Source organism: Taudactylus pleione, unplaced genomic scaffold (genome assembly GCF_031769625.1).
Source record: "Taudactylus pleione unplaced genomic scaffold, aTauple2 ptg000181l, whole genome shotgun sequence".
Taxonomy (NCBI): Eukaryota; Metazoa; Chordata; class Amphibia; order Anura; family Myobatrachidae; genus Taudactylus; species Taudactylus pleione.
In genome coordinates, this window is record NW_028284583.1 from 8,008,632 (window position 1) to 8,034,738 (window position 26,107).

The window sequence follows — 26,107 nt, forward strand, 5'->3', positions numbered from 1 at the left end:
AGACCAACTTGAAAACTACATTTCAGTCTATGCCTCCTTGGTACATATAAAGGGAAAACACAAAACATCAGTATTTTTGAGACTGGTTTTATAGTTGGTGTAAACTCCACCTCTATACATGCTCTGCGTTACACATATGCGGCAGTGAAATTAATTTAACATTTGTGTACCCTCTTACTTTAAACTGGATTTAAAACACTAATCAGCTGTGATAGCAGCATTCCTCTGCAAATATATAACCAAGGCATCAAGTCCATCACAACTTTGCTTTTTAAAGTCTTTCTTCTGCATAATGACAGATCTAGTTTAATAACTTCTATTTGGCAGGTCTCCTTTGTCAAGGATTATATAGCCAAAATGTCTTCAAATTAATAGAAGACACTTATTGCAGACTCCTACAATCTTCAGAAAAGGATTTTAAAAAAGCTTAGTAAATTTAGGGGGCTAACTGTTGTTGGGCTAACTGTTGGGGCCAGGAACACATAGCATATTTAATCTGCAAACTGTGCAACTTTACAATGATTTCACTGAGATCTGAGGCATGCCCTCAAGGTTTTCAGGGACTTGGGATTAGGGAGCTGATAAGAACCTCAGCTGCCCACAGACATGCTATTTCTTCTGCACTTAAACACAAATGCATGGAGACGTTTGACTGCTGCTTAGCATTGCCGCTCAGGCTATATAAAAGCTTTGCAGGCTCCTTTTTGCTGTCAATATATCAAAGTTAGATGCAGGAAGAGAAGAGAGGGGGGGATCATCAAAGTGTAGAATTTCATTGAAAGTACTTGCTAGGCTACACAAGGCTTTTTTTTTCTCAGACCTATACGCATACCTGTAGAAAGTAGGGAGATGATAAGATTGATGTAAGTATTGGGAAAGTTTATATTTGGCACCCTGTTGGTTTATGGTTTTTTTCACACTCTGTTCATTGTATAGGTTTAAAGCACAGCAAGTTAATTTTCATGCATGAAGGGCAGAGAGTATTGTTGTGTTGTTTTCTTTCAGATATTCACAGCTTTAATGGACATGTGGAAGTGTTAGACTCTTGGATGATGTCTTGTGGGTCTTGACAGCAGGGGAGGAAGACTGCAAAGGACCTCTCTGCATGATTAACCTTTTAGTGCTATGGGGGTTCTAAAAACATTGGACTTTCTCTTTGCTTTCAATATGCCAACTGATTAAACCCTCCAGTACTGCAAGACTCTGCAACTTTATTACTTAGTCTGTTTTAAAAATGCCCAGGGATTAGCCATCCGGTTGCTCAGAGGGTTGCAGTACAATGTAGAGACTGACAGTTTGAAGAATGGACAAAATTAACCCCTTTGGTTCTAAAAAGGACTTACACAAAACACATGACTGACATATGTAATGGATGCTGCAACAAACACACACACACCTAAACCTCATTCCAGCTTTAATACATCCATTATTTCACTTAACACCCATGCCCTAAGTAGAAATTTCAGAACAATCTATTGGTCTAAATATGCCAAAATTTCAGGTGTTCTTAAACTAATTCACTGGCTGTCCAACTAATTCACTGGCTGTTTCTTACATGTACCCTACCTGCCAAGGAAAAGAAGAAATCATATATACCGTATTTTTCTTATGCATCATACCTGCTATCTGTTCAGAACATATTTTGTATGTTATGTGAATATTGCATAACTAAAGTCTACATTATGACTTACAACAAAATGTATACATTTGGTAATGCTAATCTAAGACACAAAGTTACGGATGTGAGTTGTGTGTGTTACATCTGTGTATGATTAGAGCATTTTATACTATGAAATAAATGCATGTCCCACTTTCACTGTAGTACAATCATTAAAACACATCAGTTTTGTAACATTGAATGCAAAAAAATCTCAAGACAAAAGTTTACTCCCAATAAACCAGTGATACAATGAGCTCAAAAGGAAAATCTTATTTGGATACTTTTAAGTGTTCACTTGTTTTAAGACACATTTGGCCTGGTTTTAATTTTAAGGAAGATTTCTATTACTTTAAATACTATTTTGAACAGTTATAACTAAAAAGAATAATTGTACAATATGTATTTCATTCATCTGGTTGTTTAAGAACACTGTTGTGTATTAATATTATTTTGTATTATTATTATTATTATTATTATTATTAATAATAATAATAATAATAATAATATTAATGTGGTTTTATCTTAATGCAGCATTTTTGTAAAAACAAAACTTTTTTTTCAAAACTTAGCAAAAAAAAATAATTAGGGATTGTATTAAAAAGATATGTAGTGTCCCAAGTGTCTGCTCTATTAAGTAATTTAGAGGGTTTTCAGAAATTCTTTGAGGGTTTTTAGTTTACTTGTAACTTCCATCACAATAATCTTGACAATGCTAATTTAGAAACTGCAAGGCCACTGTTAATTTTTAATAAAGCAACTAAATGAAATAATTATAAAATCAATCAGTATGGCCCCCTTTTCTAAATTATAAGGCAATTATATTAAGAAAAAAAATGGAAATTGATATTATGGGTGCAAAGCTTTTTACATTCAAATTATTAATCTCCAAATAAGCAAACAAAACCATGAATCCTGGAAGATGAATGAATTTCATGTTTCCAATTACAAAGACTGGCCATGCAAAAAAGAATGAAAGAAAATAGGAGACTGGCGCCCTCTTTAAATTGTTTGTTAATTTTCTTTAACCCCTTCATCTACACAAGGCAGAACATAACTGAAAGCCTGATGTTTTTCATGGACACATCAAGACTTGTCTTCCTAAATGTGGTGACTATATAAGGTGGTTTTAACAATTTAAATGTTTTTTGATAACTTTTCTAAAAGTTAATTTTGTCTGAAATGACTTGTTCTGCTCACTAATGTAACAGTGAAACATAAAAATGTATTGCAAATTAGAATAAAGAAGAAACTATCGCTAATGCATTTAATGTGAAAAATAAATGTGCTTTTGTACACGATTCTTTCAAATATAGTAAAAAAAAAGTTTTAAATTTAGAAATCATTTCCCAAAGTGAGTCTGCATCTGGCCTTGGTTCCCAAATGCCATGTTCCTACAGCGATGCTATGCTCCTATGCAAAGGCTACTAAGCTTTATGTATCTGCTTGTGTGTGAACTTTTATTAGCTTCACACCGAACTACATTTTGTTATCCACTTCTGTTTGAAAAGACCATGTGAGTAAACAAAGTAATTACATATGCCACCAAAACCTCAGTATCCGCTCTACTCCCTTTCTATCTCCCAAAGCTATTTATTTAAAAGGTGTAGATCAGTTAATCCAGTCTGGTTTGTGGTGTACTGTGTATTTACTTTACCTCTTTCTCTTCCCTTTCTCTCTCCTCTTGGAGAAAGTGAGAATCTGGCATGATTCATCTAGACTAGAGTCCTTGTTTGCCCCCTCTAAAAAGTGTCTGGCCTTCAAACCACAGAGAAAATAAAAATTTCAATGAAATGACACTAAATCCAGCAGTTTCATCAGTTGATAAAGTATTAGATTGCAACAGTACAAACACCACTTGTCAATCAAATAATAAAAAGGCCACATATATAATAAAGCTAACTGCAAAATAATATATGGCAACACACACAAACACACACACACCATACATTGGCAAAGCACTGTGATGAATGACAGATGACAACTTCTTAACACGCATCTTGAACTATATAACCTGTCCAGCATGAATATGATAGTCTTTTCAGGTCTGTGGGGATTTTATTTTATACTTAAAAAAAACACACACGTTCTAACTTATTGCAGCCCTGATCTGTAACACTAGAACCCATAACTCAAGTTTCAAAGTTCTTTCTGTTCATTTTCAATCACATCAACTCTGCAGCTGGGACCTCAGCTAATATTATACTGAGTAGGGAGAGCCCACAGCTAGGGGCAGTGGTGCATGTTGCTCCCCTCCCTCTGTTGCGTCCAGATGTGAGCACCGTCTTACAGGCACAAAGTTTCAGCAGAGCTCAACTTTAGGACTCGGGAAAGAGTCAGACTGGGAGGCACAGATGCAGCAGCCCAGCACTGTCCATGCAGAAGGGGGAGGGTGCAGCTCTGCAGCAGATGAGTAACCATACAATAGAGGGGTACCAAAATTATATTTTCGCGCCTACAGTAATAGCTTCCAAACTAGCATAACACACTGGTCACGACTAATGTGCGTGTAAATATGTGTGTGCCTATGATATGCTGTGGTACATGCATAGCTACATGTAAGAACATATACTTCTTTACGTGTACATTGCCGGAACTAGGTACAATGTCTATACATACTGTATGCCTGCACACTTATAGAAACGTACGTGCAAGTTTATTCAACAAACTTCCTAAACAAAGTTGAGTAGTTCCCAATCTCCAGCAGCCCCAGCTCTCTCCCCTCCTTTCCTTCCCTGGGTTATTGTAAAACAAAGACATGAAACACTTGGAGAAAAGTCATCCTACCTTCCAGAAGCCAGCAGCAAAGAGGGCCCTGGCATGGGTTGCACAGATCATCATCTCAGTGCCGGCTACGGGGTTCCCCTGGCTGACCTGCCTCCCTCCCAGCTGCCACTCACTGAGCACTCACTTGGCTTTCTCTGCAGCACTTTTTGAGATCGGGGAAGCTGATCTTTCCCAGACTGTCCTAGCAGATACATACAGCCAGTGACATGTCTCATGTGTTTCTATGTGTCTGTCATGCAGATCCTGGACATAGTAAAACTATGTGGCCACAAAGTACCACTGCTACAGAGGACAGCCCTGGCACATGCAGGAGGAACAGCAGCGCATACTCACACGTTCTGTTCCTAAGTTTCTCTGCGGGACTCTTCTTCTTCCCCTCACTCACTCACACACTGGCATTTCTTCCTCTCCTTCCCGTCCTCCTCTGCTTGTTCCTCCTCCTCCTTCTCCCTCAGTCCAAGTTTTACAGATGTTGCTGCTTCTCTCTCAACTTGCAGAGCCAGTGGCAGCTTCCAAGTCTGTGTGCAGCAGTGTGGCTCACACACAAGGCAGATGTGATACAGGCATGAGTGGGTGCCTCAGCTGGGGTAAGGTATGCTGTAGTGTGGGGCTGTGTGACTATGGCTGTACTGTGTTGGGGTCTGTCAGCATGGTGCACAGGACATTATTACTCAGCCTCATTTATTTCCCCCCTCCATCCTCTTAGTAAATGAATCTAGCAGAAGAGATAGAGGAGGGAGTGGCATAAGTTGAGAAAGGGAGAGTAGGAGGTGGGGAAGGAGGAGGGGTGTGTGCGTGTATCTGTCCCCCGTGGCTCAGTCAGTGTGTAGTGCGTGCCAGTGAATGGAGCTGTGTGTGCAGCGCTGGTGACCAAGCACAGCAGCAGCTCAGAGCAGGGGAGACATACACGTGTGGCGCCACCCCTCTCCTCCCGGGCATTCCATCTCCCACTCAGCGCTGAACCACACGGCGGACACTCCCACCGCAGCTAGGCGGGGAGGGAAAGAAGGGAGAGAGAACTAATCCTGCCCTGCTGCTGGAATTACTAGCAGTCATGGTACACTAAAAGTCTGTACAAGACACATAACAAGAAGATACCTCCTTCACTCATCTGTCTTCCTCCTCTCCTAAACACCATAATGTGTGTTTACATATTGTTATTACTGTATTTATGACAAGTAGTTTTAGCCATGTAATCATACGGAGTGTTCTACATCACAGGAGTTTAACATGTAGCCAAAACCTTCTACTTTGTCAGCACTGGAGGCTTGCCACCTAACAACAGCAGGTGGGGTATAGGCAGCAAGCCTCCTGACCAGGGGCTTTTTAAGAAAGGAAGGGGCCCTTGTGCAGACTCAATGCGGGCCCCCTCCTCTCTCCAGTTACACAGCAGTGCAGTAGGTTCAGGCTTAGTGCCAGAATCTACTGCGCGTGCACGGATCTCTGGGAAAATGGTGCCATTTTCCTGGGGGATAGCAGTACTACGCATGCGTGAGTCACCAGGAAAATGGCCGCCCCCATTTTCCCAGTGATTTTTGCTGCTCTGCCGGCTCGGCGCTGCAGAGCAGCACTACGGACAGGTAAGTATAAGACTATATGGGTGCAAGGTGTGCGGTGTGGGTCCCCATGGACCCAGCACCGCACACACTGCACCCATTATAGATACACCCCTGCTCCCAACGTTCCGCTGCCGATAGGCAAAGTGAAACTTTTGAATCACTTCTCTGCCATCCAAAAAGGCAAAGCTGCGCACGTGCACACGAGAGTACATGGCGGTCACATTTAATAGCAGTTACTTATGTAACGCCAGCATATACCTTTGTACTCTACTATTGAGAACAAAATAGTAATAAAACACGACGGAGTAATAACAGCCAAAGAGGTAAGAAGGCCCTAATTGCAAGCTTAAGGTGTCTACACACTTATTGACTTGCTGATGATCTAACATCGTGTGCGATTTCCCTTGAAACTCTCCCCGGCAGCTCTGCACACGATTGGTGTCCAATCTTCAAATGATCTCTCCTGCATCCAGACTTTTTCCAGTGCATCGTGTCCTAGATTGGCAGATCTGCCCTACAGCACAGCAGATCTGACGATGTGATGTGCGACCAGCAGGGACGCGCATCGCGATCATGAGTGGGGACTCACGATTTGGGCATTTTTGACACGATCTGTCATTCCAATGCGTCGGAATCGGCCAGATCGTGTAAAAACTCGCCAAGTGTGTAGCACCTGTACAATCTATTGGGAAATAAGCATTGATACACAAGGATTAAGCTGTACAACCATTGGGTTGTTCTATCAATTATGACCTGTTCATGCGAGTGTGTACGCACTTTCGATTATGTTTTGTAAAAAAAAAATCTGGTCGATTCAAAGGACCGCATCTTATGTGCAGTTTAATGTTCATCCGATTTGACCGGGCCAGATTGGACCAAAAGTTCAGGATGTACGCACCTTCGACCGTTCTTGCAATTCTACACCAGCAACAGCGCCGCCTCTGTTGGTGGTACAATCATTTTCTTATCGGCACCGATCGGGAGTGGAGTCACTCGAACTATTGCACCGAAAGAGTGATCGCAAAGGTATGTGTCCAGTTTAAGTGCTACCTATTGCATATTGGCCCAGCCAGATTGCCGAGGTTCTTGGTGGGCTGTATGACCCAGTCATACAGGAATGTTGTCCTAGGGTCAGAAGGATGTGAAAGTGAAAAAAGAGAAAATATGTAAAGTTATCTGTGGACTGTATGGAGAGGATGAAATTAGCTTATGGAGATTTTGAGGGTGGTTCTGGAATTTTATACGCTTGCCTGAAGAGGTGCATTTTCAGAGAACGGAACGCGCAAAAGTTTGGAGACTAATGGAAAGTCTTAGGGGTAAATTTAGTAAAGTGCAGGTTTTTAGAAGTTGAGATATTGCCCTTAAAAACCAATCAGATTATAGCTATTATCTTCTAGAAGGTGCTAGTTAAATGTTAAGTAAATTCTGATTTTTTGCTATGGGCAACATCTCACTTCTAAAAACCCACACTTTAGTAAATATACCCCTTATTGTGTTTGTGAGGGCATTCCACAAGGTGGGTGCAGCCGGAAAAACTCCTGTAACCGTAATTGGAAGCAGGTAATGAGTGTGGATGAAAGCCGCAGATCTTGTGCTGATCGGAGAGAACAAGCTTAGAGATAATGGGCAGAATGCATCAAGTATCGCATTTTGGAAGCGATGTACCCCGCCAATCATCGCATACATATCGGCATTTAGCAATGCTGTATGTTTGATGATTTATGCAAAGGAAGGCTGATGAGAGCTGTCCTTTGCGGTGTGGGGACTTCTGGGTTAATGACCAGGGAGTCCCACTGCGCATGCGCAAGCCACAGGGGACACTGGGAGAGATCCTGTTAGATCCCTTTTGGGGGAAGTCTCCCGAAAAGAAGCCCATAGGCTTCTTTTAGGCAATGCTATTCATAGATGGCGTTGTCTTAAGTGTCCAAGCTCTGGCTTGGTGGATAAGGAAAATGGGATCAAACCCTTGAAAATTGTATTTTTTTAGGTTTGACTGCATTTTCAGGGTTGATGCATCCCAGCCATTTAGACATAAGTAAAGAGATGTATGTCGGTGTAGTTTGGATAATAGCCTTATGTGTAGGTAAAAGTATTTGATATTAAATTAGGTAGAATACAGGTGGAGGGACTGACAGAGTGAAGCAGCAGACGATAAGTGGTTAGCTAGAAAAATCAGCCTCATAGCTACATTCAAAAAAGATTGTAATGTTGAAAGTCTATTTTGGCGAAGTCCAGTAAGGAAACTAATGCAATAATCAGTGTGGGAGGTAATGAGTGCATGAATTAATGTTTTTGCAGTGTCTTGTGTAAGATAGGGATGTTGGCCACCAGCCTCAATCCCGACGCTGGAATCCCAACAAGGGACTTAAGATAGGCGTCGAAATACCGATGCCTATCTTAATCCCGACACCAGAATCCAGGAGGACGCGTGCCCGAACAAAGGTAAGCCGGGGCGCCACGGGTGTTAGCCACAGGGGGAGGGTTAGGTTTAGGTAAGTTACCGTTGTTAGCGTTTGTTTTGGGAGGGTGTAGGTCAGGGTTAGGCACCCCTAGAGGGGAGGGTCAGGCACCACTGGGGGGGCTTAGGGTTAGGCACTAAGGGGGGAGGGTTAGGTTTATGCATGAAAGGGGGAAACTTAGGTTTAGGTACTAACGGGGAGTGTTAGGGTGTGGGGTGGGGAGGGTTAGGCTACAAAAAGGGAGGGTTATATTATATACTTACCCGACCCCTGTCGGGATACCAACCATTGGGATGCCGCTGTCGGTATTGTGACAGGAGGCATCCTGACAGCCGGCATTACATACCCATTCCGTAAGATATGTGCGTATTCCGGATATGTTTATAGATATATGTAACAGGATTTGGAAGTAGATAGAATGTGGGAAACAAAGAAAAGTTCAGAGTCAAGGATTGCACCTAGGCAACATGTTTGTGGGGTAGGGTTGATTGTCGTGTTCTCAACAGGGGTAGAGATATCAGGTTGGTAAGTACTATTAGCAGGTGGAAATATTATTCTGTTGTTCATCAGCTAATTGAATGACATATTGCACAGTGTGTACACACTGTGCAATATGTCATTCAATTAGCTGACGAACAACATATTGCATAGTGCATCGGCATGTGTGGACAGATGATATGTCTGTGAATGACGTAGTTCACAGACATATCGCATCAGCCCTGAAGCACAGCCAATGCCTATATATCTTGCAGATATATCAGCACATCTGGCTGTATGTACAGGCGACCCACCAGGGAACCACTCCTACACTTGCTGCAGGAACCCACTGACACTGACATCTCAACTGGGTGGGCAAATTTAAATACCCGCCCACCCAGTTGTGATGTCAGTGCAGACACATCGAGCGCCAAATTGATAATTGTTCGCTCGGTCTGCAGATCCCTGGGTCGGCTGACAAGTCGTATACCCAGCATAAACCAGTGCTGTCTCTGTGGGGTGTTGGGAACGAAAGCCTGATTGATGTGGGTCCAATAAGTTGTGTGTGAGGCGTGTGTAGGCAAGTCTCTAAAGTAGCTTCAAGGATAATGGTAACAGAGATGGGACGGCAATTTGAGAGAGAGTTAGGGTCTGAATTATTTTTGTTTTCCAGAATAGGAATAATCACTGCATGCTTGAATAATGATGAAAAGATACCAGTAGAGATAGAAAGAGATTACAGATTTTAGTTAAGGTGCCATAGGGTTCAGGGAAGGAATTGAGGAAGTTGCCGTCTAAGGGAAAAGCATACCATTTCATTTTGGATCATAGTAGTCTTGTCCTTGAAATACTGTAGGACAGGATTGATCCTGGGTATTAGCTGGTGGGTCACATGCATGCTCGCACCCAGCTTCTTTATTGTGACTAGATTTTTCTTCAGTGCAGGAGATGTAGGATGCTGTGTTAGTTACTGTGACTGGCTCCCTGCAGCTCTCTGTTAAAGTGATTATGGACCCTAAAACCTTCTTAAAAAGAGAGTGGAGTTATCCTCTTCTTCTTCCTCATCAGAGGAGTTAAATATTAAAAGGAAAATATCCCTCTGCTGTACAGAAGCAGATTTTTACCTTAGGTTATGAGGCAGAACATGATCATTTTGACTCAGTATCTCAGGTAGGGAGATTGAGTTTTGGGATTTCTTCTGCTAATATTATGTGAAAAAATATAAAAAAATCATTTTCCAGTCATACAGTCTGTCACAGGGAAACCTGTTCAGGCAGACCACTGAGTTTCCCTGGTATTGCCTGTAGCAGGCAGACATTTAAGGTCTGTAGCAGACCATATACTCCTGCCAGGCAGATTTTTCCAGGCTGTAGCTGGCATTTCTTGGAGGCCTGTTCCCAGTATAAAAGGACCTCCATAGACGCATTACTGGTTCCATCTCATAGAAAGTCAGCTTCTCCTGACAGTCGTCCACAGATAGTCGACTGGGGTCTGAGGAGGTAGTTCATTCAGTTTTCTGTTCTAAAAGAAAAGAGCAAAGGAACATTGAAATGGCTAGAGTAGCCCTTGCGGGTAGAACACCTCCAGGTAAGCTGTAGTCCACACACTGGAGCTTGTCAGAACATTCTAGGCTGTTTAAGTTTAGGGAGCTAGCTTTTCATACTGAGTTAACTAAAAAGAACAAGTGGGCCCTCTGCAGCCAATGTGGTCTACCTATCCTGCATTATTTGCTCCGGATTGAGACCCTTCATTAAGTATGTGTGCTATATAAATAACTGGTAATAAATAAATGACATAATAAGTAAATGCATTGCTGGGAAATAAGGTCACCCATGACACCAATGATAAGACCTTACATAAGATCCAAAACAAAATTTCAGACACTTCTGACCCTTTGTTATATGTACTGGACTAGGCCTAAAAAAAAAAGGCAAGGCCTTCTCGTCAGTTGAGTCACTGGTGGCACCTAAATTTGCTTTGCTCAAAGCAGTCAATAGAGCAACCCTCATTATAAGGCAAAGATTTAACTATATTAACCTTTGTAGGGCACATTTGCTGACTAGGGATAGTCTCTCAGGCCTTACTCCTAAAACAATTGGTTTTCTAAACTTTTCAGATGAGAACTTATTTGACCCTGAACTTTCTAATGAGGTCCGATCCCGTTATATCAAGCCTAAGAATAATGAGGTCAGAAATAAGTCCATTCTCCAGGTGGGTCGAGGCGCCAGAGCCAGGGGCCCGACTAAGAACTTCAGTGGCTACACCAGAACACAGAGAAGAGGGTTTTCATCCAGATCCACAGAATGCAGGACAAATCCCTCCAGCTCTTGGTCAAACGTAGGCAGAGGAAGGATGGCCAGTAAGTACTTCTCTCCATATAACTCTGATTCTTTTCATAAATTGGTCGACCCCACCTCCCACAAACAGCACTTCCTGTCACTCAATTTGCGATAGATCTGCATAGCCACTGCGATCGCAGTCCTGATCGCAGTGGCTGGTTCGTGCATGCGCACTGTGATGCATACGCAATGCGCAATACACAACAATCAGCCAATTGTGTGCATACTCGCAGTTGCAATCAGTAGTAATCGGGCCCTCTGAACGGTTTTCTAAAGCATAAAATTTTTTGAATGGAAGGTTTACAGGATCCTTCTTTTCTTCTTAACAGAGATTGTTACTCTATAAAAAAATAAATTAAAAAGATAGATCCAAAGGACGCCTTCCACTCTATTCCTATTCACCAAAATCACAGACACCTGTTACAAGTCAAGTGGAGAGATCATCTTTTCCAGTGGAAGTTGATGGTTTTTGGCTTTGCAAATATTCCTTATTCCTTCACCAGTGTAATGAAGGCAGACATAGCCCAACTCCATCAACAGGGCATACATTGTATGGTTATTTAGATTACATTCTTTTAGTAAATTCAAACATAGATACACTGAGAGCTTACCAGAGTCTAGTCTGTCTCTTGTGGTAGATTTAGTATGTACTATCAATTATCAGAAGTAATTTCTAACACCGTCCAGATTCACTTTCAAGGTTTTCTCCTTTTCTCTAGGTACTTCTTGTACCGCTCAGAGGCCTTCACAAGGGACGAGTGGATCTCTTTCCAAATCTTGGAAAAGTGCTGCAAGGAGTGGTCAGCAGTTGGAACCTGTGAGGTAGGAAGAGGCTGAAACTCTGAGGTAAAGGCCATAAGTGGCTTAAAAGGGCTTTAAAGGGCATGGTACCAGATGAAGAATGGTACTGATTGTTGTGACAAAATCCCGCCCAAGGAAGCAGTTCAGCCCAGTTGTCCTGAGAGTCTAGACAAAGAAATGTCTAGACAAAGAAATGACTCCAGATCTTGGTTGACTCTTTCCATCTGGCCATTAGACTGGGGGTGGTAGGCAGTGGAAAAATTGAGCTTGACTAGAAGTGAAGAACACAAGGAATGTCAAAACTTAGTGACAAACTGCACTTCCCGGTCAGAGATGATTTCCAGAGGTAGTCCATGGAGTCTGAAGATTTCTTGTATGAATAATTGAGCCAGCTTTGGAGCTGATGGAAGACTGGTGAGGGGTATGAAGTGAGCCATCTTGGTGAACCAGTCAACTACCACCCAGATGGTATTAAATTTGTTTGAAACCGAACGGTTGGTGATGAAGTCCATCGACAGATGTGACCACGGTTGTTGTGGAACAGACAGAGGAAGTAACTTCCCAGCTGTAGACTGTCAAGGCACTTTATGCTGGGCACACTTGTTAAAAGATGCAATAAAGTCTTGGACATCTTTTCTGAGAGATGGCCACCAGTAAGACCTGGAAATGAACTCAAAGGTCTTTTGTATGTCTGTATGACCTGCGAAGCAGGAAGCATGTGCCCAATGTAGAAGTTTCTTGAGTAATGCGGGCTTGACAAGAGCTTTCCTAACAGGTGGTGAGAATTCTACTCCAACTGCAGAGAAGGCCACCGGATGATGAGATGCTTCTCAGTAGATGTAGTCTCATTTTCTTGGTCCAAGGTTTCAAGAGAGGGCATCAGCCTTTTGGTTCTGGACCATCTGGCTTCCCTCTGATTCAGACAATGAGCTTTCTTAAGGTATAAGAGGTTTTTGTGGTCTGTGAGAATGGATGTGGGATGCACAGCTCCAAAAGATAGTGCCATTCCTCCAAGGCTAATTTAATAGCTAGAAGTTCTTGATCCCCAATAGAGTAGTTGCACTTAGCCGGAGTGAATTTTCTGGAGAAAATCCACAGGAGTAGAGAAGACCATCTGGAGTGCATTAAGAGAGCACAGCTCTGACTCCTATCGAAGAAGTTTTAACTTCCAAGACAAATGGCTGTGTGACATCAGGTTGACAAAGAACAGGAGCTGAAATGAACACTGATTTTTGGAAGGCTTCCTCTGACCATCGGAACGGATTGGCACCTTTCAGGGTGAGAGCAGTAATAGCTGCAATGATGGTGGAAAAGTTCTTTATTAATTTGCGATAGTGTGCAAACCCAAGGTTGCGCTGAACTGTCTTGAGAGTATTAGGAAGTGGCCATTTCTGAATTGCTTGGAAGTTTTTCTGGGTCCATTTTGAGACCAGAACCTGAAATGATAGATCCCGGGAAGGGAATAGACATGACTTCGAAGACACACTTCTCCAATTTGCAGTAAAGATGATTGGAGCGGAGACATATCAGAACTTCCTTTACGTGACTGCGATGTTCCTCCAGATCATTGGCGAATATGTGAGCATTGTCAAGATAGACAACAACATGTTTGTACAACAGATCGCGGAAGATCTCATTGACATAGTGCTGGAAAACTGCTGGAGCATTGCTGAGACCAAAGGGCATAACAAGGTACCCATAGTGACCATCGCGGGTGTTAAATGTGGTCTTCCACTCGTCTCCTTCTCGAATTCGTATGAGATTATATGCTCCTCACAAATCCAATTTGGTGAAGATGGTGGCTTCACTGACTCGGTCAAAAAGCTCTGTGATCAGAGGGAGAGGATAGCAGTTTTTAATGGTGATGTAATTCAGACCCCTGTAGTTGATGCAGAAGTGCAAACCTCCAACCCTTTTTTTACGAAGGGCGGATGAACCCTGTTTCCAAATTCTCTTGGATATTGTCTTTGTTTCTGGGAGCGCTAGCGGATAAATTCGCCCTCCGGTAGGATATTTCCCAGGAATTAAATCAATTGAACAATTCATTCACCGTGAGGAGGAAGTATATAAGCACCATATTTACTAAAGACATCAGTGAATTTTTGATAAGGAGGTGGAGGAGTATCCAGATGAGACAGGAGAACTTTTTGGAGACAAGAACCGAAGCAAGATGATTTCCATGTGGCAATTTGTGTGGTTCTCCAGTCCATTTGAGGATTATACACACTGGGCCAGGGCAAGCCCAGAACTATGGAATGCGAGGCCCTGGGTATGACAAAAAAGCTAAAAAGTTCAGAGTGCAGAGCACCAATCTTGACTCGCAGAGGTCGAGTCTGAAGGGTAATTGTACCCCCTAGGATGTGGCTTCCATCAACTACTGTGAGGTAGATAGGATGAAGCAGACTCTCGGTTAGTAATACCCACCAGTGGACTAATTTGGATGTGACAAAGTTACCAGCTGCGCCTGAATCCAACAGCACAGAGACTTGCTTGAAGCGCTTGGCCACTTGAAGGGAAGATGAGAGAATGCAATCGGTTTTCTTTGGAGAGAAATAAAGTACTCCTAACTTAGCCTCTCCTTGCCGAGTTAGGAGTGGGAGTTTCCTGGACGCTTGAGACAATTGTTGAGCTGATGAGAAGGAGCAGCACAATATAAACAATAAGAGTCTCAGACTGTCACCTTCAGCGTTCTTCCTGTGATAGGCGAGAGCAATTAATTTGCATTGGTTCCTCTTTGGGAGGAGAAACTGTGTAAGGTAAGACTATCGCCCGAGGCTTAGAGTGAATGAACCTCCCTCTCTCAATAGCTTATTCTTTAAAACGTAAGTCCACCTTTTTGCACAGGGAGATCAAGTCTGCTAAATTGTCTGGGGGATCAAGAGTAACCAGAATATCTTTAATTTCAGAAGGCTGCATAGAATGCTCCATCATTCCAAGAGAGTTCTGATGCCAGTATTTGAAACTGCACCAGATTCTGGCCTACAGAATTTGAACCATGGCGCAGACATAGAAGGTCTGAAGATGCAGATGACACTCTTCCATGCTCGTCAAAGATTTGGCAGAATGCTGTGACAAATTCCTTGTAAGATGTTAGGATGGGATCCGTTCTTTCCCAAATGGGTAATGCCTAGTCTAATACAGATTCAGATAGTAGGGAAATGACATATGCCACACGGACATGGTCTGTAGGAAACTTGCGGGTTGGAGCTCAAACTGTATTTCACATTGATTTAGGAAACCACTGCAATTTTTGGGGTCCATCAAATTTGTGCAGACGAGGTGCCGTTGAGGAAACTGAAACCGGAGAAATCGGAATGGATGAAGCGGTAGCTCCTGAGCCTCTAAAAGTGGATTGGATGTTATCCAGCTGGTTCTTGGAGGAACTGAACCACCTGACCCTGTGTCACCTCTTGGTGTTCGAGTCAAGCAACAAGATCAGGTGTAAACCCAGCAGCTTGTGCCTGATTCTCGGCTGGATCAATAGAGCCAGTACAAACTGTCATCCCTGAGGTTAGGAATAGGTTGGAACAGGCGTGGGAGGCTGAAGAGGAGACTTGGGAGGCGTGGATGTAACTGGGTGGCTTGAGCCAGAACTTCCTCATGTATGATGTGAGGAGTTATACAGTATGAACTGTAGAGGATGATGGACCCAAAGGCAAGGACAGTAAAGTAAATGTCTTTAATGAACAGCAGGTTGGAATGGGAACTGGATATATAATACTGAAGAGATGGGCAGAATGGAATTGGAACCAATGATGCTGGTTTGAGAGCTGGATCGGTCTGAAACCGATATTGATGAGTTGAAGAACTTGATCAGTTTGAGACCGATGTTGATGAATTGAAGAACTTGATCGGTTTGAGACTGATGTTGATGAATTGAAGAACTTGATCGGTTTGAGACCGATGTTGGAGATATATGATGGGACTGATGTTTGGAGATATCGGTTGGAAATGATGTTCGGAGATATATGAATGGGCCGATGTTTGGAGATATCGGTTGGAGCCGAAGGAGGCAGATAGAAACTAGCCTCTGTGGTAAACCAGACTGGAGTGTAAAATGGAATGGAGACTATAACCAGACTTGGAACTGGAATCACATGGACTGGAACCATTCAGATACAAGGTACCTGGGAGCTCAGCACAGAGCTGTAACTTCAGCAGAAGCGACGTTGTACTGGCAATAGAGGCCAGTCAGGAAACATAATTTATAGGAGAAGATCCCCAGGGATTGGATGCTGAGATCAGTTGGTCTGGGAGCAGCACTCTGAGTGGATGAAAAGCGTCAGGTGACCAATATGGCTGCGCCAATACTGTTGTTTAGGAGGGAACTCTGGCTTGCAGCTTGTGTGCCATCATGCTGGGAAGACATGTTGTGAGCAAGGGACTGTGGGGAGCCATCTTCATGCTCAATTACAGAACACTGAGCGGACAGGACAGGAGCAGCATAGACAGACCTCAGCACCAGCCAGGAGTGATGTGCAGCGTTGATTTGTCAGTCTTACAACCTAGCAGACTGGGAAGGCATACAGGTTGGTTCTCAAACCTTAAAAGGTTCAGCATTCGCTCATGATTTATTGCTCTAATTTCATAACCCTCGTGAAGCCGCCCTGCTGATTCTGCAAAAACTGGATGCGTTTCCGGTTTCCTAGCCTATACCTACAAAATCGTACCTTTGGAATTCTTTGGTGAAAAGGTATTGGGGGGACTTTTCCATTTCAGCGTGCTTCCACTACACTAACCTATTTGGAATTGCGGTTGCCCTCCAATCCTACCTGTCTATGTGATGTAAACTATACAGCATTGATTAGTAAGATATTGTTGTATTTCAGAGCTTGGTCACTTTTCCTGTTGTCCTACTTAGGGTGTTGTTATTTAATAAATATGAATAGTTTCCCCCATCTTCTATATGCCATCCAAATGCTGCCCCTATTAATTTCTAAACAGGTCCTCAAGAACCCAAAACGGAGCAATGCAATGCTTTATATGGGCCAACAAATGCCCCAGAATGTACTGCCTCGTATAAAGTCTTATGCCTTAGTGGCAAACTACTGCTATGCTGTTGATTAGATAGCGGGTGCAGACTCTTTTACTACTTTTTCTATAGAGCAGGCATTTCTCCATGATCTCCATTTGTTATTGTTGCTTGATGCCTGTCTCGGATGCTTCCCTGCATTAAGGAAAGTTCCCAAATCTACTAAACATATAGAGCTTGGCGGGGAGTTCGCTCCAGACTGGTTATTTAAGTCTTTACAAGATTCTCATAGAAAGAATGCATTGGATGGTGCACTGCTCCGTCGCCCCTCATACAAGTCTCTCAATATCCCAGCTGTACTCTTATGTCAAGGGGACTCTAAACCTTGATACTTTGAGTGGGGTCTGGCTAAGTGGCTTGATGACTTCCCTAACCTTGAATTGCCAGAGATTCTGGGGGCATGTGTGAAAATCAATAAACTGTTGATCTCCACTACTTATGCGGAGATGACCTATACAATTTGACATAGGGCTTATCTTACTCCAAAACTGAGATACTGGGTTGGTAACTCTGCTGACTCTAGATGCTTTAATTGCACCCACCCTATGGCAGACATCTACCACTGGCTGTGGTTGTGTACCATGGTACAGACTGTTTTGGAGTGCAGTCCAACGATTTGTAGCTGACATTGTATACATCCCTTTTATGATCACTCGTAAATGGGCCTTCTGGGAACTCTAAGGGGTAAATTTACTAAGATTGGAGATGGTCCCGATTTGCAAAGTGATTCATCTCACTGGAACTCGCTAAAACTCAGGTGATTTATTAACTTTTTTTATTCCAAATTTACCAACAGGCGATTTGAGGCTAAACGAGTTTTCCGGTGGTGAAGCAGAACGAGATATCTCTCCCGAGTAACTCATTGTGCAGGAGATTACTCACCTGAGATTTTTCACCTGAGTGTTTTCTCTCTGCAAATCTCTCCCAAGCTAGCAGCCTGCACATATCAGTGAGATATGTGCTTGCTGCTTGTGTGTTAAGACTTGTAAAAAAGGGTTAATGTTTTTTAAAAAAAATGACGTGTGGTCCCCCCCAAAAGACTAACCAGCCCCGGAATTGCCAGCCAGTCCTGGTTCTTAAAATTACAGAGAAAAAAATGTCTAGGGTTCCACTGTAATTTAAGAACAAGCACCAGGGAGCAGGGACAGAGCTGGTTTTAAATATAGGGATAAAAAAATTGGCGTGAGGTTACCCCTATATTTAAAACAAGCTCCAGACCCTCTCTAGCGGGGGACTGATGTCACAGCCAAGGGTGCCTTTTCATTGGGCCCTCCAGCTGCAGCATCAGCCCTGACCACTAGTCAGCCCAAGCCAGAGTTCCCAGGGGAGTTGGGGACCCTCCAATAAAGGGGTCCCCCTCTCCAGGGCACCACTGGCCTAGGCTGATAGCCCTGGGCTATCCCCGGCACCCTAGGGCGGTGGGTGCCAGGTTGATAGTGTTAGTGTGTAGTGTTAAATAAATGGTTAAATATTGTCTTTAGTTGTGGAACTATACATATCAGCAAGCCTCCCCCGCATGCTGGTATTTGGAGAACCAAGCCGAATCCAAGCGGGACTGTGAAAAACTATGTGTTTCCACATAGCTTTACTCCTCGCGAATGACCAGGGCACCTCCAATTAACCTTATGGTTATAGCAGTAGATACAATGTTGCGGTTCCCATCATAGACTTCAATGGAGATTTCTTCTCATTGAAGTCTATGCGTGTCGCTAACCGCACATAGCCAATCAGCGAGCTATTCCGACGGAGATGCCCGCTGATTGGCTGGTGGCTCCTTCAATGATGGGGCATACGTGTGCCCCGGTAATTCGCACGGAGTAAAGCTATGTGGAAACACATAGCTTTGCTCAGTCTGGCTTGGATTCAGTAGCCCCCGTTTTTTTGTTTTAACCCCATGGATGCTTATTTGGAGAAGAGGATGTGAACTACGCATAGGAGAGGTGAGTATGGATTTTTTTTTTATAGGTACCCCTATGGATTACTACGGATACTAGGTGAGTATGTGTGAGTGTGATAGTGAGTGTGCATGTATGTTAATAATAAAATGTTACTTTCATGGTGTATGTTGTGTTTTTTTTCGTATTGCTTTGGTTGTGGAACTACAAGTGCCAGCGGGCCCATAATGCCCTGCATGCTGGTATTTGTGGTTCTCCAAATAACTGCATGCGGGGGAGGATTGCTGGTACGTATGGTTCCACAACTAAAGACAATATTTAACCATTTATTTAGCACTACACAATAACACTATCAACCCGGCACCCACCGGCCTCGGGTGCCGGGGATAGCCCTGGGCTATTAGCCTAAGCCAGGGGTGCCCTGGAAAGGAGTACCCCTTTATTTGGGGGATCCCTGGCCTGGGCTGACTAGCGGTCAGTGCTGATGCTATGGCTGGGGGGCCCAGTGAAAAGGCACCCCTGGCTGTGGCATCAGTCCCCTGCTAGAAAGGGTCTGGAGCTGGTTTTAAATATAGGGGTAATCTCACACCAATTTTTTTATCCCTACATTTAAAACCAGCTCTGTCCCTGCTGCCTGGTGCTGGTTCTTAAATTACAGTGGAACCCTACACAGTTTTTTCCATGTAATTTTAAGAACCAGGACTGGCTGGTTAGTCTTTTGGGGGGGGGGACCTCACGTCATTTTTTTTAGAAAATTAACCCTATTTTAACCTTTTACAGATATAAACACACACAAATCACAATGATTTGTGTATATTTCTGACCATCTCGCAGCTCAGGGGGTGAGAGATTGAAAAGTGATTTTGACAGAGAGTTTGCTCCTATCTCACCCAAGCTTGTCATCCCGATTCTTGGTAAATTTGAGTGATGTATGTTTTAGGCGAAAAGTACTTCCGATTTGGACTGAAGGTGATTTCATTCGAGATTGCTATCTCACCCGAGTTTTACGAGTGAGATGAGAGAAATCTCTATCTAACTCACCCGATTTTTGCCTTTAGTGAATTTGCAAGCAGGAAAAAAAAGAATAAACCACCCGAGATGGTCATCTCGACCTATCTCGATTCTTAGTAAATTTACCCCTAAGGGTAAGAAATTTATAGGCTTACAGCTGCAGAAAATAAAACTATGCTATTCCAAGGATATCTAGTGATGTTCCTGATGTGAATTGGATGTTATCCCAGTTATCCTTTTTGTTTACCATGAATAGGAAACAGGCTATTGTAAATAGGGAAGGCAGCGCCGAGAATTTTTTTCTCACATGGCTTCCCTATATTCACACCCTATTCGCTGCACAAATTGGAGGCTTAAATCCAAAACGTTAAAAACGTGTATTCATATAAGTGAGCCACTATTAATACTTGCAGCGCTGATTGCATCAGATGACAATAAATAGAATAATGAATACATTTAATTTAAGAATACACACATAAATACATTATATACTGTATATTGATCACAAAAGAATTGTTTTGCCGGTGACTGCATCTTCAACACAGATTTGCTCTCAGCAGAGGAAATGTAGCAACCTTATGAGTAACCTTAGGGTTACTCAGATGGCCAATTCCTGCTGATGATCGCGATGGTGATCAAATGCTGCAACTTTGAATGCAGCAGCAGGTCATAGAACCCTGCAGTGGGCACCTTTTTATGTATATATTCGCACATTTGCTGTGTACAAAGATGCAACAAAGGTGCTAATAGCGTATACAAAAAAGGTGAGGGGTTGGTTTTGTCGGTGCGCTCAAATCCTACTGCCTACCCTCTCCTGAAAGTAATTGTAGAGTAATACCACACTCAAATATAAGATATACAAACAGAAAAAACTTAAAGTTAACTTAAAACTTAAACTTAAATGGCGCTGGAAAAAATGTGATGATAATATAATTCAATACTTTTCCTTAAACTGCACAATGATGTATAGAAAGGCAGTCCTTTAATGAGATCTTGAAAAAAGTTTCTCCAAGGTTTTCTCTCCCAATCAAACATATGACATAAAATAAAGAAGAGAAAAACAGAGGAGGATAATTGTTAACTATGGTGATCCATATGATCCTAAAATGTAAATAATCATAAACCACATTCGGAGAAAAAATTATATTGGCGTACCCCACTAACAATAGCGAGGGGACACAATCCGCATATAAAGGTTTATATTTCTCCCGGTGAATCTATGTGGCCATATGATCCACTAGCTCCATATAGCTCACAATCAGAACAAAACAAATGGGGCGTACCCAAACTCACTTCTTCAGGAGCCTGAACATCCACTCAAAAGGTATCTTTAAACTGTGTCTTTAAAGTTATTCCTCCAAAGGATATATATCCGCATATATGATGAACAATTCCACAGTGATATATTGTGTCATAATATTTATTAGAAAAGAAAAAAAGTGTCACAGTTCATGGAATGGGACTTGGAATGCACAAGACTAACATGCGATTCAGATGGAAATCCTATATAACACAGGGCCTGATTCAGACCCGCTCACGAGCGCTGAGCGCTTGCACGCGGGTCGATGTTGGCCCAGTGCACATGCGCACGAGGGAGCCGACTCCGTTGTGCACATGCGCGAGACCCAGATAGAGATCTGGGTCTCGCTACATAGGGGGCGTGCTGTCAATGGTGAGTGACAGCACGCCCCCTTTGGTGGGCGTGGCTAGCCAGACGGAGGCGTTCCCATGGGAACGCCTACCGTCTGGGGCCGGCCCCACTGACATCACAAGTGATGTCAGTGGGAGTGCTCTCGGCTCTGGTAGAGCCGAAAGCACTCCAGGGCTTGCGGCAATGAGACCCTACCACAAGGGTCTCGTCGCAAGCCCAATGGTCACGATGGTCTTGACCATCGCGACCATCTTTTTGGCCGCTCGCTATAGCTGTGGGTGGTCACCCACAGCTATGCGAGCTGCCAGGAGGCCGCTCAAAAAAAACAGGGACGGCCCTGATTCAGAGCGAGCGCTCTGTCAGAGCATCCGGCTCTGAATCAGGGCCACAGTGCGGTCCAGACTTCCACACTAAATATACAGCTCTTAGGTCAGTCTAAATACAGTCCCAAATACCGTCATCCAATGAATCCTGTGTCCCCTCTACCAACGTGTTTCGATTCTGACAGAGGTGCTAATAGCGTCCATCTCTATATCACCACCACTATATTAAGGGGCAATTGTGATACTATCCACTGGTGCATTTACCACTATCACAAATATAACATATGGACTAATCACCACCAGCACCAACAACTGCTTTACATATAGAATGCCACATATATTCTGGCCAAGTTTTCTGTAACCTGGTTCATCAATCTGTCTGGAGGACTACTGTACCCAGCATGTCCCACTGCAGTTCACATTGACAGATCATCTTCTGCCACCTACACTTTGCTAATATATCCTAGACCCAGAGTGTTATCACAGAGTACTCTGTTAACAGGCTATGTGCCCAGCACCCACGTGCTGACAGATGCCACCATCATCCCCAGACATTGCTCAAATAGCATATTAAGCATCTATCTACCAGGCTAGTGCAAGTGGAATCTGAACCAAGGCCGTCACTGTGCACAAATCCAGGTGCCAAATGTCCAAATACTCTTACTGTGGATACCAAAATCAGTAAAGCTGCAGATGACATGGAGTAAGAGCATTTGAGGGAGTACGGACAGTGCTGGGTTCAGTATGAGTTTTGAGAGGCTGGCAGGTGCTGAAAACTATTGGTAGCTCTGCAAATGACTAATGATAAATGGCTAATCATAAGAATTAACTTGAGGCACACATTATATGCAACAAAGAAAGAACATGAATGAGTACATAGAATTGTATCCATCACTCAGCAATTAACTTCAGTTGGCGACATAATAGCTGAAGATGCTATGGCGATGCTGCAAGATCTTATGCAAGAGTACGACTTCTTGGTAGTAGCATTAGAGTAGTACTATGAAACTAACCACAGAGACTGTATGTACAAAATTATTGTAGCTTCTAGAGTGCATACCTATAGAAACAAATACTGAGAATTCTGTTTTACTGTCTAAATGGTCAAAGCAGAAAAAGTCTAAGATCAGAAGTGTCACAAGTTGGGACATAAGGCCTCAGATTGCAAAACAAATGTGTAAAGTGGCATCTCATCATATAAGTGTGAAAGTGGAAATGAGTCAACCTAAAATGTAGCAGATAGTCACTGTAAGGACTGCTGGAACATGGGCTCAGAAGCCACAAGGTAGTGCACCAGTATTCCGACTTACTGTATAGGAGGTAAGATCCAAAATGCTACTAAAGTCAGACCAATCACTCTATGCTTTAAAGTGAAGGGCAAAGAAATTGTCACAAATGTGGAAAATGTACTATTGTGCCTAACCTATGAACTAATCTAAATGCCATAAGTTCTTGAAAGGAGAGGATACAGGGTCATACAACCAAAGAGGGACTGTAATTGCTGCAGTAACCCAGTACCAACTATATACCCTAGATACTGTGGAGTGCCAGGCAATGGTCGCTGAGGAATCCAACCTTTCAATAGAACTGTGGCACAGCTGGCTAAAATACCTATGTTCAGAAGCTTCGGAGAAGTATGGTGATTGGGATTTCAATTGATAGTCCCGTAAGACCACCATGTGAGAACTGTGTGAAAAGCAAGCAAGCTATTCACAGAATAAGCAGTGATAGCTTACTGGGTGACACAACCTGTGAGGGATTAATGTGGCTTTTAATATGAAATGCAAGAATGTGCTCGGAGTAGTAGTCCTCCAGACAGAAAGTTAAACTAGGGTATAATGCAATTTGGCCAAGGTATAAGTGTTAAATATGTAACGCAGTTGGTGCTGGTAGTGGTTAGTCCACACGTCGCTTAACCAGTTCTTTGATTTATTTAATCAGACAGAACAACAAGTAGCATATAACAAAGTGATATCACAGATGTAACAGTGGTATGCATAATATATAAGTAACGACAGCCTGGAACATAGGGTGTTGCTGGGCATGCCAGGCATCATTTAGGTAAATACAAGGTACACTGGCTTACGCTAGTACTGATGCTCTATACACTAACGGTGGTGATAAACTGTACTTACTGTTAGGTATGGTGTGGCTATGTATTATTATTATTATTTTTTTATATGGTGCCACAAGGGTTGCACAGTGCCTTACACAGTACGTAAACAAATGAGCCCACAAGAAAACAGTTATTAACAGTACGAACAATGCAGGACAAATGCATGATTTATACATTGCTGCATAACACTTAAATAAGCAGCATGGTGTCAGCAACCAAGGGTTGGGTGTTGTTGTGTATTAAAGTATAATTTTGTGAAGGAGAAGCACATGAGGGAAGAGGGCCCTGCTCATGAGAGCTTACATTCTAAAGGGGAGGGGTCAGACAAACGGTGACACAGATGGGCTGGATACAAGGGTCACAGTAATATAACATCTATGGAAAGGTTAGTTTAAATTTAAGAGGAAAAGACAATGAGTTGAGCAAAATTGCACCAAGCCTCATGAAATGGGGGCCCCAACCAAGGTCCATTTGAGGGGTCATCTTGCTACGTCATTCGGTATGGCATAGTTGGAGTGGATAAGCAGATTGCATGGGGTATAATTGCAGGAGGGATGCGGGCAGCGTTGGGGATCCAGGTGCAGGCACAATCCTGTAAGCTCTCACGAGCAGGGCCCTCTATCCTCTTGTGCTTATCCTTTCTTTACTTATACTATCTGCTCTATACTCAAAAGCACCTAACCCGTGACTTTTGCCATCCTGCTTCTGTTGCAGCAGTGTTTATATACCATGTACTTGTCTTGTAGTGTCTTAAACTGTATGACACTGTTTTCTTGTTCTGCTCAACTGTTTATGTACTATGTTTATGTACTATGTAAGGCGCTGCGGAACCCTTGTGGCACCATATAAATAAAGGATAATAATAATAATAATAGGCATGGTGGAAATGTGGTGGTAGATAAAAACAGTCCTAGCTATTTTAAAAGCTGTGCAATAGAAAAACCATGCAGCAAGATATGTTGGGAGCTGTAGTTAAGTTACCTAGCAATTGTAAAAGCTGTGCATGGTGTAAATGTCCTGGGTCTGACTGTCCCTATGGAACGCCAGGTAGTAAAGACACATGGACACGTCATGCATGAGCAGTAGCTCACTCCTACCAACACAAACATGTTGCACCTTTCCTAATTTTGCATCCAGAGTACAAGTGCCATTGGAGTTAGTGTAGACTGATGTGTGTAGAATAATGGAGGTAGAATCCATAAGTGGCAGACATTATTTCATGACACTCATCAATGCTACTACAAGGATGACACGTTATTTCCTAAGAAACAAAAGCAAAGTAACACATACAGTAAGATCAAATTGTATAAGAATCTTGTTGAAAACCAAAGAAATAAAAAACAGAAAGTTCTAAGATCAGACAATGGTGGAGAATAAGAATAAAGAGCTAACCTTCTACCTGAAAGAAAATGGTGTCAGTAAAAGAACAAATAGAACAATAATTGAGAGAACTCGAGCTATGCTAAATGATTTAAATCTTGACAAGACATTTTGGTTCGAAGCAGTACAAACAGCTATTTACCTCAAGAGTCGATCACCTACTGAACAGTGACAGTCAAAGAGATGACACCATTGGAGGCCGGATGGATGAAAAGTCAGATATCGGTCATCTACTTGTATTTGGAAGTAGAGCTTACACCAGAGAAAGGAGACACAAACTTGATTTCAAGTCCATTGAGTACATCATGCTAGGATACTGTAATCAGAGCAAAGGTAACTGTCTTTGGAATCATAACAATAGGTAGCTCATACTATCACGGGACTTGTGTTTCATGCGACTACTTCAGTTAGTATCAACAGAACTCTCGTACAGCCACAGAGACCTGTGTTGCTACATATACCTGTGGCTGAAAGTGCATCAGAAAGTGAAATAACAATTGTAAACAATCATTTGGGGAACAGGAGTTTCATGAGGTGAAACAAGGGGAAACCTCCAAGAAAGTTTGTGACCTTGTTCGCTATGTACTTTAAGACACTCCATGATGCTAAACCAAGTTACA

General features: G+C 42.8%; 1 protein-coding gene across 3 annotated transcripts in view; it reads right to left on the minus strand.

Annotated features, from left to right (window-relative positions):
* Positions 1-5,189, minus strand: part of GLI3 (GLI family zinc finger 3) — a 257,696-nt gene extending 252,507 nt beyond the window's left edge. For 2 of the 3 annotated variants that reach the window (XM_088476046.1, XM_088476045.1), the window contains exon 1: positions 4,778-5,189. The gene's annotated coding sequence lies outside the window, so the exon portion shown is untranslated. The remainder of the gene's footprint in view (positions 1-4,777) is intronic. The other variant, XM_088476047.1, reaches the window with a different exon arrangement.
* Positions 5,190-26,107: the final 20,918 nt, after the last annotated feature.